The following is a 17,550-nucleotide window of genomic DNA, read 5'->3' as shown; positions in this document are numbered from 1 at the left end:
AACTGATTTTCCTACAAACTTGGATCTAAATAAGCATTAAACATTTGTCATTTTGTTAAACAGTCTTCTGATTGTCCAGAACCATTGAAATATATCATTCTCAATGTTCTACACAAATAAGCTTTAGACTGAATACCAGTATGTTAACGGAAACCTGTGGCCTCTAACAGATTGATACACTTGATTCAGAGGCACATTGTAGGCCTCATAGCAACGATCCCAAAGTCCATTAGAAGAATGCACATACACTATTGAAAACTGCCTGTCTTCAGGTCAAGAGAAGACATTTTCTGCCCTTTGCATATTTCTACAATAGTTTCAAGAATAAACATCAACATAACCAACTGTCCCAGACTGCCCTAGCAGAAGCGATTGATTCTAGGTTTGTGAGTTTGAGAGTCCTACTACTGACAAGCACATCCCATCTGTGACCACAGCTGTTGTCTTACTCCCAGAGGACAGGAGAAGAATCGCAGTGGCATGAGTAGTATCTAAAAAATCAGTACTGGCTTTCCTGTCCATAGACTTAAATACCTCGGCAAGCTTTTCTCTCTGAGTCTTCAGGAAGCTCCCGAAATATTGGGTTTGGTGCATCTAAGTCATCAGGTACCGGACTCTGTTCACCTTCTCCTACTATATGCCAAAAAAACGTGTAAAGTATATTTTTATATATTTATATGTGTGTATAGGTAGTTCACCATTTAGAGGAATATGCTTTTTTAATCTGGAAAGTAAAATTAATGATATGTATTACAACACATCAACTTTTAAGATCCCTATTCCCTTATTTCTCAAGGTTGTACATACCAGAGAAAATAGTATCTGTATACCCCAGTTGAAGAATTGGAGTACACACATATAAGACAAATACATTTCATAATAAAAACATGATTCACACACACACACAAAAAGGCAAGAAATTAAGGAGGCAATGAACATGAGCTATAAAACATCACATTTGTTGGAGGAGGATTAAGAGGACACTGAAACAAGGCAAGAGAAGTTAATACATGATAAGAAAAGCAAAAATAGGAGAACAGGATGATTACATAAGAGGTTAAGATAAATAATAGGACATAATTAATGTATATAAAGAACAAGAAGTCACAGAATGAGAAACCAGGGCTTCTAAGAGACAGCAAAGATTATTTATTAAAGAGAACATTTAGTAGCGACCAAAATTAATCATTTTCCTTGTTGTTTACAAGGAAGATGAAGAGATGATACCACATGCCAACACGTTATTGTCAAAGCGAGAAAAGATATGGCAGAGTTAAGAAATATGCATGTTGTTAGAATGATTGTTCTCCAGGTCAATAATGTCTTTTCAGAAAACTATAAGATGGGAAAGAGACAAGAATACAGCTATTACCAAACACGGACAAGAAGATGCATGACTGCATGAGGGTCCTCTTGAAGGCAGCAGCTTGGAAAACCTTATGAAGGTTTATAAAGTACATCAGACTTTAATGCTCCTTAGCTACAAACAGAGCTTTGCTCCCATGTATCCAAAACAAATTGGCAGTTCTAATTAGCTGTGTATATTTTGGCTCCACAAATTTTCTCATTCTTTTAAGAATTGAATTCTGTGCATATTATAAACATTGTGTATATCTTGTTGGTAGGTAGTATTAAAAAAGGAAAAAGCTTTTTTGCAAATGCCAAAGGAGTTTTTCTTAAGTAAATTCCACTGTGTGATTATTCAGATGCTAGAGTTTTGTAGGGAAAAAAAAAGATACAGGGGCTGAAGCAGGCATAAAGATAAGGTCTTGTGGGGGAAATTTGACCCTAGAAGTGCTATAGTGGTCCCAAGATAGATTATCTTAATATATAAAGACTTCTGGAGATATACTTTATGCTACAGTATGAGCACCCTGAATTTCTGCAGATGCTCCAGTAATGTTCTTCATTTATTGAAATGTTACCTAAAAAAAATGGTATGTTTTTAAGAGACCCACCTTAAGTTTAGCTCAGAGTCTAAGAACCAGAACCTAAAGACATGCATGATCAGGTACTTCAAAGCTTATCTCAGATCTTATTCCCATGAGTACACACACAATGTTCAAATTGAACATGCTTATCAAGTAGGTTCTCATGGAAAAGCTATTATAGATATTTCAGTATTTGGACAACATAGTCAAAAATCAGATGGCACACTAGCAATTATTTATGGAAATATCAACAAGCAGATGAATACAGATTAGTGTGAATGGGGTTCTTGCATCTCTTAAAAAATATATATGGTATAAAAGCTTTATTTACTTGCTGGAGAGATCACTAAAGAGCTAAAAACTAAAATTTACTGAAATTATTGCAGAAAAATAATAAAGTAAATTATAAATATATGAAACAGAGCAGAAATTTAAATGCACTGTAGATTTGTGGAATATGGTAACAATCCAAACTCTGATTCTCCACCTGCTACATCAGTTGCAAACTTGGATTAATGTCAGTATTGCAAGATGAAACTCCTGAAGCTTAAACACTTCAGTCAATATGTTGCTAGTGATCTATTTGTGCGGATAACAAACCAGCTTAGATGAGATGACCACTGAAAAGCCCTGTTATCACCTCTCATCTTTTTTACTCTATAAACCAATGTCACTTGAACAAAGAGTCATCTATAAACTGAAAAAAAATATGAAAAGAGGAACAGGGAAATCAATAAAAAAGTAAGAAGGCAATAAAAAACAGAATTGCTTAGGAAAGGAAAGGCTGGAGAGATACAGTAAATACCTTATGCACATTAATAAAGTGAAATGTATACTTCAAAATAAGAGTGAAAATGAAATAAAATCGAAGATGAAAGACATGTTTCAGAATATGGATTTGAGAACCATAAGCATTCCAAAATTTTCTATCAGATTTCAAAAATGAGATTGACTAAAATTAATGCAACCTTCTCCCCCCTCTCCCCCTCAATGCACTGTATTTCTTTATTGAGGAATGGGTTTGTTGTTTTGGTCTTGAGATATTTTCATTTGGGTTTTTTTGGCTATTTTCGTGTCTTGTATTTCTTTGTAACCATTTGATTTGTAAAAAAAATTGTTCTTAAAATATAAAAGCTGATTTTCGTTTATAACTTCCTAATGCCAGAATCTGTGGCTTTACAAAAACATCAGCAGTACAAAAAAAGTGTTGGGCTCTATGGAAGTCAACATGAATGTTTAGATTTTACTGAAAGTGCTGCTAAGCTTGTAGTAAAAGCAGAAGATCTGGTAATACCAAATTTCTGAGTAGTCTCTAAGGCTCTTTGGTAAGTCAAATTTTCAGGTTTAAAATTACAGATACTAAAAATAGACTCACATATACTTACTACCAAAACTTTTGTTTTTATTTTTTGATATTTTAGATTTTGTAAACAAAAGAATCAGTAGCTAGGCTAGAAATATGAGTCATTTGGATAGACCTGACCTTATTATTTTAAAAGTGGTAGTACAAAAATGGATGAGGTTATACATTAAAAACAAAAGCTTTTCTATTGAAACATATGCAAAAATATTAGAAGATGAGTACAGAGAAGCTATCAGCGATGTATATGAAAAAAAGAGACAAGAACTTTAAGAAAGTTAAAGGAGACAGTAAAAGATTTAAAATTTATTTGTATACAGAATTTAAAGTAGCCTTTATTTCTAAGGAAAATATTTGATAGGATTATTTTATCAAGAAGCCTATGAAGATGAAAAGTTAGGCTCTTGACTGCAGAACAAGATGATCTCATGGGAAAATCCTCCTCTCTGTTGTACTTGGTGTGGCTGAGGAGTGGCAGGAAGGCTTTTCCTCCACACATCAGGCAGGTTGTGCTTTAACAGGAGCCAAGAAGCTTTGGTAAGGCACTGGGCACTGGGACAGGATTTGGAAGAACTTGGAGCATTTCTGCAGTATTATGTAGAAGAGCCCAGCAAAAGAGCAAACAGGTATAGCCTAGCTACAGGCAATATGAAACACTAAATGAACCCACCTGGCACCATGCTGCAGCATTAAATGGTTTCTGTGTTCAACCTAGTTTGTGTAAAGCAAGGTGCACAGCCATCTAGCACAAGCATGGCATAGAGACTGCCTGTGTTCAGATCTGCCATAGGTTTTCTGAAAGAGCTACACACCTTCTAGTTTGCCCATCTGTTGTCACTATCTCTGCTTATGAAGTGCCAAGCACAAGGGTCACTGAACTCCATTTCAAACTCAGGATACTACTATAAAATGAAAAAAAAAGATCAAAACCAAAAAACCCACAATGATCATAATAGTCTATTTATAGAGCATTAGGAAAGCCAGGCGACTATCTTCCTCCTGAGAATGTAATACCGGGCAAAGTTCCTTAGCACGTTGCTAGCAGATATCATTAGCTTGTGGCACAATTATCTCCTCTTTGTAAAGTACTGTATTTCAGATCATCATCAGGAGGATTCAAGACTAGTGGTCTTTATGTATATCACAAAAGTCTGGAGCCAGAGGAAATCTGTTTTCTTTTCCTGTATCAGCTGAGATGCTAAATGAAATCAGTAGAGAGAAAATCACTTTTCTGAGAGAATCAGATCAAAAACAATTTCAGGAAAAGAAAATGTGTATAACTTGGGGAGCAGCATCCCAAGAGAAGTTTTTGAATTATTAGAAAATACATAGTATAGGTATTTGTTGGAGAGAGACAAATTGTATAATCTAGATGTATTGACATGAAGGCAGACTAAATAACAAATTGTGATGGTCTCAGTCTGGAACGCCCATGATCCTTTAGTATTATGACACCTACTGTATCAGATTTTTTTTTCACCCTTCAGGAGAGACAAATGGAGGCATAAGGCATAAGCCTAGAAGAGAACCTTTAAATTATTAAGTATAGGCCTCAGATATCACAGACAAAAATATTGTGTACTCCTACTGCATTTTCAAATTAGAGACATTGTTTGTCTCCCTTACCACTTCCTGGGGAGCCATTCAAAAAATTCCTTATTCTGTATATCTCTTCCTCATATAATACTAATAAAAATTAGTACAATAGTCACTAATCCATGTTCATAGACAACAGAGAGTCGTGACGCCATAGGACAGCTCATGTGAACTAGAGTGACAGGAAGAAAAACGGCAGTCATCTCGCAGAATATTACATGCTTCTTATTATCCAATAAGGCTCATGAGTTTTCCTCTAGAAGAGTGTGGGCTTTGCATATGGTACCCTGGGACAGAAATCATAATTTCTAATACAGTGGTACCTGAAGGTTCAAGTGGAGGAAGGAATTACTTGAACTAGATCCTGAATCCCGAATACTAAACCATACTAAATACTAAACTGGAGAAGTACTTAATCTTGTTCCAGAGGCAACCCTATCTGCTAATCAAAGAAGAACTCAGATCCAGAGCAATAACGTTTCCAAGGTCGCAGAAGAGCCTTTAATTGTACCCATCTAAACAAGACTTCAAAAAGGTTAAATGAGAACAAATGAAACAACACTATGTCTAGTGTATCCTTGGAATGAACCAAGAAAACCATATTGTTGAAACTGTATCTGGCAAAATTCTCGAGAATGCAATAGAAAACAGTCCTTCACTGTCAGAGAAAGCCACACACACACACGCACACATGCACGCACGCACAAATAGGTCATTTATACCTCTGTGCAATACACAAAAAAGCCCATCAAAACACATATTATTAAAAAAGAACAGGCACTTGCAAGCAATATGCACAATTAAATTGAAGTTGTCTCAGTGTCTTTTTGAATTAAAATAATGACAAGCTCCTTGGTGACAGCAGAGACTGAAATAATAGCCAAAGAAGTTCATGTCATATATGAAAGGAACATTTGGAAGTATCTTTGTCCCTCTGGAACTTTTATTTATTCACAGTTTCAGTACACTGGTGGTGGAGGTGGGGCCACGTAAACTCTCATACATTACTTGTTTCTCTGAGTTGAAAGCCAAAATTCAACTGTGAAAAGCAGGAAATGCCAGATGCCACACGCAAATGCTGGAGGCTGCTCCTGCTTTTAACTTTCACTATGAACTGAGGAGCCATAGGCAATGGGTCCGTGTACAGCAAATGACAGAAGAACACATCTTCTCACTAACATACCTTAGAGATATGTGTAACCTGGATACATGATGACTTCTGCAGTAAGCAGAGGTAGGATTTATCTGACTAAATGTAGACATCTACAATGTAGTCACCCTAGGCTCTCTTTGCAGCTATTGAACATCAGGTCAGGATAATAAGTCCCATTTAAGACATAATTCATCTATCTTAAAGTAAATGCCTACAACGTATTAGGTTAATCATGCCTTACAAGTGAATTGACTATAAAACCAACTTACAGTGTAGTCAACTGCATTTAAATGTGTGAAGCTAGGTGAAAAGAATTGTTCTTGGCAGCAAGTTTTGAAGTATCTTTTGATCCCTTCACTTTGTGTCTTCAGAAAATGATTATTTGTGTGATCAGCTTCTCGGGCTATTAGCTCCTCTCTTGGATTTGATATTAAGTAAAAGCTGGACACGGGCCATTTTTATTTGTCAAGAAAATATGCAAAGTTCTGTGAGTTAAATTCTTTCCTTGAGAGGTGAGATAGACAGGAGAGTTTATTAGTATTGCTTACTGGAACACACTTTCTTTGTGGGGATTTTCTTTCCCTCTTCTGTCACCTTAATAACAGAGGCTGTGAGAAGTGTTGCTGTTCTAAGTGCTAGCAAGTTTGATGTGACAAGATTCTTCAAAGTGCTCTAAAATCACTACAGGTGAGAATTCTGTCAGTCCTTAGAGCCTCCTATAAATGATGTACTGCTATCTGCTCTGGGTATCAAAAACCACCATCAGTCATACAGCAGTCAAAATCTGAATTGGATACTACAGAAGAGGGAGAGGAGAAACATAGCCATCCATAACGCTTCTCAGTAATAATCCTGACGGTAACGTATTTTAAAGTTGAAATGCCTTTGTGTTCACCTTTGCAGGGGGTGCAAGGCTGAGTCCCCAAAGTTCTCTATTGCAGGCGTATATATGTAGCTTCCTGACTTAAGTCACTGACAATCTTTTGCCAAGTATGCACAGCATTAATGTTGTCTCTGCTCTCATTTAAAACAATATTTATAATGTAAGATGATCAGAAAGGTTATAGGAACCTAGTGAGTCAGTGGAATTGTCCCCTAATTTTAGAGTATTATTTGTAAAATCAAGAACATGCCTGTTAAGTTGCTTCTCTTACTGTTGCTGTTATGAGAGTTTAATTTTGGCAAACCTTCCTTACCTGAGGGATGGCTTTTTAAAACATGATTGTCCCTTTCCGATTATTAAGACCACAATTTACTTTCAGCCAAGATGATTATTGAAAAAAGGTTTGTTTGATTTCCTGACTCTAAGCTGTCTGTGTGGAAAAAAAGAATCCCATTGCACTTAATTTGAAACAAATCAATATGATTGGCAGGCTTTTCTACAAAAGTGTCCGATATCAAACATACATACATACTGCCTGAATCGTCTCTATCAGACTGTGATTTAGGGTCGTCCCATTCAAGATGGGCATGCCATTTCCCAAGCAGTGCAGATTGGCACTGAATCTAGTTGCCAGATTTCCTCTTGCACGTCTTTAAAAGTTGTACCATTTCTAAAAGGGCATGCTGAAAAAGGGCAGTCCTGAATAAATAACTCCTTTGTAAGATCAGGGCAATCACTTCCTAATGGAGCAACTAGGAGAAAGGAAGTACTAGAAGGATGGGATATAGAAAGAATATTGAGTGATATGGAGTAGATACATAGAGAAATGGATAGGTAGATAAATTTAAAGAGGGAGTTGCAGAGCTTGAATTATTCAGTACAGAATAGCTGACACTGCTCAAGTAATGTAAGAAGGAAGGTGAAAATGTAGGAGATACTTGAGAGGATTACTGGAGAGCCTGAAGGAGTGAGATGGGAGTAGGAGTGAAGGAAGAAAAGTAGGTAAATAGAATGAGGGGAGATGAAAATGTGCTAGCTAAGGTTAGAGAGGATCAGATATTTCATGAAGACTTTAGCAAGTAGGTATGAATGAAACAGGCAGATTTAGTTAAATAAGCACACACAAAAAGAGTCCAATGGTAATATGATACAACTGATTTATTATGGCTAATTCTGCTTAGTTATGTAGTTTAAAGCCACTGCTTCAAGATTTGCCTTCTCTAGAAGAAACCATTAAATTCTAATGATGAGGTATAATGATCCTAGAGCCTAACCCCTGTGCCTTGCTACTCCTATAAAGAATAGGTTAAAGGCCTTAATTCCCTGTGTGCTGCTGTAAAAGGACATGGGAATATCGTAGTTTGAAGCTTGCAAAGGCAAAGTGGGTTCCAGGAGACTAGAGTCTTTGCATACAGCTTCAGGCCTGTGATAGTCCATGGACACTTTTAAAGAACTAATGACATTTGATGCACTCCAGTGCTTTTCAAAGACGAATCAAATTGCTCTTTAGAAGAATCTTTATGAACCAAGGAGGATTTATTAGTAGAGAGAGTATGATCACAATCGAATGCAGAGAAATCCTCTCACTTCTCCCTCTTGCCAGCTCTTCATTATACGAATACTGTCAAGCTGAAAATGGAAATACCCTTGTTCTGTACTGAACCTCTCTTTGTCTTCTGTAGACAGAGAGAATACGTTAAGATGCATTGGGAGAATCGGGTTCACTTTTTACTTGTGTCTGGCATATTGCTTTTCATGAAGAAACAATGACTTCATCTTCTCTTTTGTAGTACGAGTGTAGTACCAGGGCTATCAGTTCCCTAACCCCCATATGTTCAGCTATATAGTTGCATTTTCCCTTCATGAAACCACTGGATTTCCTGTGTTATGTTACAATATACGAGAAAGTTCCATTAACAAGCTCGTAAGAAGTATACTATGGGGTAAAATTTGGTTCAAAATAATGCAGCCCCTACATCCTTCAACTGTGCTCTGGGTGGTTTTCTTTCTGGTTCGGTTATGGAAATGGCTTGTGCTGATCTGTATGGTTATATGAATATCATGTTGGCAGAAGCAGAAGCTACAGCTGTTATGATTAAATGCTTGCCATGGTAACATTTCTCAAAGAAATAAGATGATTTAAGTATATTCTCTTCTGTCATTCATGTACGCCACTAACTGCCTGAGGAGGGATCAGATTACAATTCATTCTGCAGCATTTCTTGATCAAATCAGTAGCTTCAAGTAAGGTTTTGTTCCAAAGGCTCAAAAATTCCATGTTACTTCATAGCCTTGTAACTGAAAATTTTCAGACAATACCAGTTATGAACAGAACAGGGCTTTTCTGCTTGGTGCTTTTAGAAAACTCCAGTGGGACAATTTGGTTCTTTTGCTAAGGCCTGTTTGTCTTCCTTTACTTCTTTCCTTTTCTTTATTCTCTTCTCCTTCCCCTTTCCCTTTTTTCCCTTCCCCTTCCCCTTCCTTTCCTCCTTCCTTTGAAAAATTCTCAGCTGCACTGAAAGAAAAAATAAACAAAGCCCGTGCTGTGGTGCTCTGACTACTTACTAGAAGGCTGGAGAGTGGCCTTGAGGCTACGACTGCTCGGCGGTTGGGAAGCGAGACAGGCGTGGACCCAAGAGGCCACATCTGTGCCTGCGAGTGTGTGAATGGCGCGTAGCTGCCCTCCCACACCGCAGGAATTCCTTCGGAAGTGTGTACTGGGTATGGGAGGAGGAAAAAAAATCTGTTTGGTAGATCACTACGGAAACCCAGATACATTCTCACTGCCAAAGTACAGAAGACAGTACAGTTTGTGATTATGACTCAAAATGACTAAAGCAGAGGTCTTCAAATGATCTCAATAAAGCAGGAAAATATAAAGAAGGGAGAAACGTACTTTTAAATAATGCTCTACCGAAATACAATACTCCCTTTTTACATCACTGAGAAATATAACTATAGTTTATTCCATGCTTGCGGTGCATTGAGGTCACAGAAACTAGAAAGAAATGTGCTTCGTAGAGAAGTTCTAAAGTCTATTTAAAGTTCTAAAGTACCTATTTAAAGATTCTATTTCATGAGGCTTTTTCTACTCTGTGATACCTTGAAATTTTAACACAGTGGAAATGGACATCACATGTGTGCACATGCAAATGCAATGAAATTTCTTTCAGAGTTCTGCTTTTTCTCTTGCTCCCATCTTCCAAACTGTTAACATTATCAGGATACTAACTGCATGTCTGCAGCCACCAAATTGTACCCCATATACTCTATAGCCATAACTTAATCTCATGCAGTCACTGGATTAAGTTTTACATGCATAATTGCAGAACGATTCTCCTCTGAAACAGCTAGAGTACACCACATACAGATTGCCAGAAATGATAATTTCTATACTATCATCTGAGACCAAAAAAAAAAAAAAAAAAAGTCAGAGTAAACAGAGGAATGTTCCTTATACAAGAGGTTATTGGATTCACTGTAAACTCCTTTTACTGAGGCAATTCTGCTGTGTGGTGCATGATCTGAAAAAACGCTATTTTATTATGGAAGAGATAGCAATGTATCTTTGTTTTACAGGCTATACTGGCTCGATTTTTTTTCCCCTCAATGTTTTCATGTATTATTTACTGCAGCACCTTAGTCACAAGACAGAGATTGTTGAAATCCACAAGGATATGGCCATTTAGAAGTTGGCAATGGCAGACAGCATGTAAACACAGCTTTTATAGAGTTCTTTAACACAGCAAGCAGATAGCAGATTATTGGATAAAAATTCCACCAGTAAAAAACACATTGGCCAGTGGTGGGTCTATTTGTCTGCTCTTGTTAACAGAAGTGCAAACATCCTGAAAAATATTGTTCTGTACCTTGTGACTGTGTATACTGTACATTTTATTATTCAGTTCTTTTGGCTGGTAGCTTGAAACAGATGGGACTCCTAGAAAATAAATATTTGACCCAGCGGGCCAGTAGCTAATGTTTGAAATCATATTTAGTGAAAGTATAATGGCTTTTATGCCATTGGTAGTTATACAAACCTTATGCCTATAACAATTTTACCTAGCCTTCCATTTTCATTTGTTCATAATTTTATGAAAATGTGCCCTTTGCGGCTTAAAGTTTCCTTACTTTGTTGACCTCAAATACATTCTTTATGCAAGGTTAAAAAGAAGGAAAAATCTTTTCAGTTGATTTTAAGAAATGTGAAGCTGGAAGAAAACACTCATCTGTGTGTACTTCTTTGTTTTACATCCATCAGAAATGGCTCCCTTTTGAAAAAGGTATCCTGTGCTAAATAAAATGGCACTTTTGCTAGCTAGAAAAAAATAACAACTTAGAGGCATACATAATTGAATAATAAAGTTTTAAATTACTGAAATTCTCATGCTGAGTACCTCAGTGGGTATAAATAAAAGCACAAGTGTATTAGCAAGGCCAGATGATGTAAATCAGTATGACTACAGTGATCTCACTGCAAATATGCCAATTTACATATTGAGCTGAGCTGAGTCCAAGGGCCTGTTCAGCTTCCTCTCTTTTGAGAAAATGGTAGTGAATCTCCTCCTTTGCAACAAGCCTAGGAGCTTTCTATATTGTTAAGATATTGCATTTATAAGGGAGGGGTTGTAAATGGCTCATTGAAACAGATATATAAATTACTTTAAGTAATGTAGTGTATACCTCTGCCTCAATGAAGTCCGTGCTTGTCTAGCACTATCACAACACTGAATCATTCTGATTTTAATTTTCCCTGGGTGTGAGACTTAAGCACGAAAACAAATTCTCTTGGGTAGGTCATACGTGAGGAAAGGAACAGTGAAAACTGTCAAGGAGCGTGAAAAGAATTTTGGTGAGTGTCTTTCAGCAAAAAGCAACTACCTAGCTCTTCAGGGGTCAAAAGCTCTTTTCCAGCTTGCATGCCAAAAGGCAGGTTAGGGTCATCCACCTTCACAATTCCCTAGTACAGGGATTCTAGGAGAGGAAGACTGGTCATGGTGCTAAAACCCCTACTAGCCCCAACGGATCATCCCACATGTCTCACTCATGTGTTGAACTGTGGAACGGGTACGTCATCACAGCAGTCACATATGTAGTTTACTGTGCAGTCATGTAAAAACTCATTTGTTTACCAATGCGTGGAAACATGAACATTTCAATCTACAAATATATGGTGCAACAGACACAAAGGGAATGACACAAATATACAACAAAGTCAGAGTTGTACATCTGATCAGCAGATTTTCAAGGGCGGAGATAAACCAAAGTAGCAGTCCTGGCATGGTTTAAAGATTCTGCCACTATGTGGTTGGAAAGGATGAACAAGTATTGTTTCTGTCAGAGGCTCAAGCATGTACACAGCTTGAGTAATGTACATCACCAGTAAATTCAAACCAGAGTCCTCTATTTTCTTTCTTTTCAGGTGATGAAACATGTGACATGGCAATTATGTTATCAGTGTTTTTATTAGAGGCAAAATAAAAAGAGAGAAGAGGCCATTATCCAGATCTAAGTCTACACTAGTTAAAACCCTTACAGAAGTCTAAAAAAAATTCCTGTTTCTTATTGAAATCTATAAACTGGCATTTATGTCAGTAATAATGGATTTGTGCTGTCTTTACTTCACTTACAGCATAGTGCTTTGGTTCTCTGGGGATATATTTCACTGTCAATTCACATTAGGCCATTAGAGTGAAAAGAGCTTTGCTAACTTTGGATGGAAAATAATTTTCTACTATTGTTTCTATAGCTAATATACAATAAAGAGTTTTGCTTTGAAATTTGGTACAATTTTTTCATCACTGATTGATATTCAGTGTCACATAGCCAACCAGATTCACAAAGGGTTCCATTCTCTTGCCTCTTTTTGTGATAATGTCTCATCCATGAATAGTCTGTGACAAGTCAGTCCTTCTGCCTCTCTTCTCATCAGCATCTCAGTTCTATTTGTTTCGAGAGAGAACACATTACCACCAATTATTTGAACTCCAGGGAAGTATAAATCTAAACTCTAGACTCTGCTGGTCATAATTAACGTTTCTACTGAAATCAATATCGCATATTTTTACAAATCAGTGTTGCTATTGAAAATTGCTGTGAACTAAGCAAAATTAAATATTTTGTTGTGGTTTCAGTATGTTTTGAAGGTTTTATGTAGCATTCTCACCATGCATTTTGAATTGTCATAGTTCTGTTATTTATTTTAGCAGTCATTTAGCCCTCATAAATATAATAACCATAGCAGGACATGACTCATGACTGTAAAGCTCATAAATTAAGATAACTTATCTTTTGACCCTTTTACAGGATATCTGCTTCTTTAAATCACTGGTCCAAGTTTAATTTACTGAATATTTTTCTCTGTTTTCACAAAGAACCATTTTCATGGGGATGAGGATTATGTGAAGGAATAAATTAACATGAAGAACTTGCTTCTAGGAAAATTAGCAATTTTTTCTTCCTGGGAATAATAGAACCTATATCCTTCCTAGACAATCATGTATTTTAGGAGTACATCCCAAATCTATTGTATATAAGCCTTCAAATTTTATATGGAAATGAGCAATTGATTTTTATGTTTGCAATATTTTGGTCTCATGAATTCCTTTAGAGAGAATTTATTGTGCAGTATGTGAAATGAAGCTTGCTTTACCAATATGCTAAAAGTAAACCTGGATAAATTATTCATTGTCAAAATATTTAGTTGCAAATATAGCCCTTTCTGTATTTAATTAATCATAGTAGTCCTAATTTGTAAAATATATGAACTTGGCCTAATTCCCTATTTTGTTATACTATCTGCAGGCTGATGTACTGCAATAGAGTAATATTTTTGTGGTAGCATAGTATAACAGAGTTATTTACAGGAAAAGAATGTCTTTTGATCATTAGAATTTTCCAAATAATGTTTATTGGACTTATCAGTTGTTTGCAAACTGTTTAATAACACTACTTGCAAGTTGGTGCAGTCATTGACTTTCACTCTGGATTTTGTTTCACCCTATGGATTGTTGTCTCTATGTGAGTCTTTCTAAAGCTAGGAAATACCCATTAAGTCTGGTAAAGACTATTGGAGTTAGTGTTCACATGGCTTGACTTTATTTGAGTTTATGATTCAGGACCTTTTTCTCAGCTACACAGGTGGTTCTGTATGAATAATGACCTTTACAATCTCACAGAGTAATCAGAACCTCAACTCTTGCATTTTCTTTGCAAAAACACGTGTGAGCCAGCTTTTATAGTGTGTAGTTAGAAGGGAGAGAGAGAGAGAGAGAGAAGGGAAGGAGAGAGGGAGAGAGACTGAAAATAGAGAAAAAGATTGAGTACTCTGTTATTTATTTACTCTCTGTTGGCATAACTGTTTCATATATAATCTCAGCAATTGTATCTCAGGCGCTTAGCTGTCAACACTTCAATGAAATATTCAGTAGATCAAATTCTGTCTGTACTTTAGTGCACGTGTGTAAACAAATATTGAGTCTGAATCAGTTTTACTTGCAAAAATGCAGATTTTCACCTCTCTTACTCTTCTTCTTCTTATTATTGCCGTAATATGAAACTAGTTAAATTCAAGAAACCCGACTTTGTAGGAGGTCTTGGAAATAAAATAGAATATTTAGACTGTTTCAGTGGATTTTGACTTACACCTCACCCTGCGTCTGTTGATGCTAACAACAAAGTTGCCAGTGGTGCAGGCAGGAACCATTTTACAATGAGCTCTTGATTTCCCCTTTCAAGGGACTGGGAATGTGCACTGCAGCAGCTTATCATGAAGTTCAACGTGTGTCACTTGCCCTATCGGGAGCGAAAAAGAGACTCCCAGGCCTATAGCTCCCACCACTTTTCTTTGAAGAAGGAAGCATTAGTATCTTTACAAGTGGTCTTTCTTCTGTACTCTTGACTTAATTTTCTTCATTATCAACAGAATGCACATTATGTCAGGGGAGAACTATAGGCAACTTCTCTGCCTATATTTCTGCAGAGTAAAGAACTTATTTTGGTAGGGGGATGGAAAATGAACTATTAATTGTACTGCTAAAGCAAAAATGTCTGGGGGTTATTTTACACCTAACAGTTGTTCTACACAACAGCAAGAATGTGAACTTTTATTGTTTGCTTTAGAGTATCAACAGTTTAAGCAGCTAAGAAAATGTGCTCTGTTACACCTTCCAAATATAGAGGGTGTAAGTACACATTAGACACATACTTTGAATTACTGATAGCTTGGGCTTTAAAGAGCTGAAGAACAAAGAAGCACACTAAGAGATCATCTGAATCATGTACAAAATAAAACACTCCTTGTACCTGACCCTAAAGATTTATAGTCGCATTCTTTAGTTTATCCCAATAGTTGGAAATGTTCCTAATTTATGAGTAATATCCCCACAAAAGCCTTTAGAATCTTGCTTTTATATGGTAACATTAGTCAATAATTCATGAAGAGGATTATTTCTTACAAAGGTAAAATTCTTTTTTCCCAGGACCCAGTTTTAAAACTGGCAATATATGAGATTAGAGATTAACTAAACTAATACAAAAATGCATAGCTTTTATGCTCTTTTTTAGTATTGCCCTATTAATTAAAATATCCCATAGTGACATAAACCAACGTTTTGAAAGTACAGGGTCTAAATCAAGACACTTAAATGGAAGTAGTTCACTTTTCAGGAGTGCTGAGCACTTACAGTATCTATAGGAGCATTATGAGAAGTGAATGCTCAGCATTGCTGAAATGAAGACTGCTAAATTCAGAGGAGGTGTTTGAACAACTAGTCCCTCAGCACCTTGAAGCAAAATTGAATTCAAGGGCTCTCTCCAGCAACAGGAGCCTCTTACAGGTCACAGAGGGCTTTCCAGCATGCCATTTGATAGCCACCTGGGCATTCCCAGGCTTTTCCCCCTCAGAGGTGAAGGGAAGCTCCTGATCAATGGTGGCAACTTTCTTTAATTAGGACTATCAGTTATGAGCTTTTCCTTCTGTTGGAAACTTAAGTTGGGTGATATTTCTCACAGAAGAAAACAAAAACAAACACCTCCCTATTTTCTACTTCAGTGTGCTCTAATTGTTAATAAGAGGCAAAGAAATCATTTAGGAGGTATTTAAAATTGTCCTGCACTTCAAATCCTCATTCCACCTGCCTTGGAACAGGAATCTGAATCCAAGTTTCAAATGTCCTAGGCTAGTAGTATAATCCACAGAATACAAATTATTTGAGACTCCTGAAATGTTTCCTGTTGTGTTTCTTCCACATGATAAACCAGATTAAATATTCACTGTTACAACAACTTGAACATTTCATCTTCCTAATATCTTACCTAATACATTATATAGTCACATACTTTCTGCCTCTTCTGGCTACTGTTCTTTCCCTCTCTTCTGATTTTACCAGCCAAAGATTATTTGTTTATTCATACTAATTTAAATTCAAGTGGGATTGCATGGCATTAGTCATTTAGAAAGGCACTTTTTGCTTAAGTCCCTCTGGGGATCTATACCCAGATACCTACGTTTCCATGTAGGTACCATGCTCAAGAGGAGTTTTAGACAAAGGATCAAACTATAATTGCTTTCTGAATGTGTTTGCTAAAGCAAGCAAAAAGGGATTTTTTCTTAGTAGTATACTTTATATTTAGGTATAGAATTTTTCATAATAAACTATAACAACAAAAAGATTACAATTGTCTGCAAAGTTTAAAGACAGAATAATTAAGGCAACTTAAAATAGATATTGATATGGACGGCAGACCAGAATTCTTTTGTGAGGTGCCTAGCTTCTCATTTATTAATAGAGTTTGAGAAGTAATGACATGCTTTAAAAGAGGAAAGATATAATCTAGTAGAATCTCATCTGAAATAACATGTGTAATCTGACTTAAAGCCCTTCTTAAGTCATTCAAAAGACTGTCATTGCCTCAATAGGTATGGATCAAGGGCCCAAGTTCTGTCAGTTTTCATTAGTATCAGCTCAATATTTCTTTTTTAATTAAAAATTCTAAAAATAAAACAAATCTTTTTGAAGAAACAAAGCAAAATAAAATTAAAGCAAATAATACTGACACCCTAAACAACCGAAACATGAATTCTGATATGATGTAGTACAACATGACTGAAGATTTCATTGCCCAGCTCACTCTTACCTCCTTCAGCATGAACCTTCTCCAGGACAGGACTACACTTCCAGCACGTACTGCAGCAAGGGACCAGCTACACCAGGAGATGTGGTCCTGTCCCCAAAGAAGAATGGGAGCATGAGGCACATGCACTATGACTTTCTTAGCACACACATGCACACTAAGATACTGCAGCAAAAGTTCTGAATGGAAAACTTAGGTTTACTACTAGAAAAGGGGTGTGGCTTACCCAAAGCATTGTGTATTTGGAGTTTGTCTGTAAAAAGCCAACAGATTTATGGGAAAATGTGGCACATATATGTTCTTATTTCCATCAAAATATTGTACAAAAAAATGTCCTAGTCCTATTTCTTCAGATACCTGAAAGTGAATATGAGCTATCTGACTCTGATTTAGGAAAGTTTTATGTTTGGTATGAGATGAATATTATTTAGAGAATTTAGTAAAATATATGTTTTTATTTTATATTTACCAGTAAAAGTATTTTCCTGTCCTT

At 36.4% G+C, this 17,550-nt stretch overlaps 1 long non-coding RNA gene across 7 annotated transcripts in view; it reads right to left on the bottom strand.

Annotated features, from left to right (window-relative positions):
• LOC135327431 (uncharacterized) overlaps positions 1–17,305 on the bottom strand; it is a 46,395-nt gene extending 29,090 nt beyond the window's left edge. For 3 of the 7 annotated variants that reach the window (XR_010387548.1, XR_010387549.1, XR_010387551.1), the window contains exon 1: positions 17,061–17,305. This is a non-coding gene — a long non-coding RNA (uncharacterized LOC135327431). The remainder of the gene's footprint in view (positions 1–17,060) is intronic. The other 4 variants (XR_010387547.1, XR_010387546.1, XR_010387550.1 and 1 more) reach the window with 2 other exon arrangements.
• Between the last annotated feature and the right edge of the window lie 245 nt (positions 17,306–17,550).

Source organism: Dromaius novaehollandiae, chromosome 2 (genome assembly GCF_036370855.1).
Source record: "Dromaius novaehollandiae isolate bDroNov1 chromosome 2, bDroNov1.hap1, whole genome shotgun sequence".
Classification (NCBI taxonomy): Eukaryota; Metazoa; Chordata; class Aves; order Casuariiformes; family Dromaiidae; genus Dromaius; species Dromaius novaehollandiae.
This window is presented reverse-complemented; position numbering and strand designations above follow the sequence as displayed.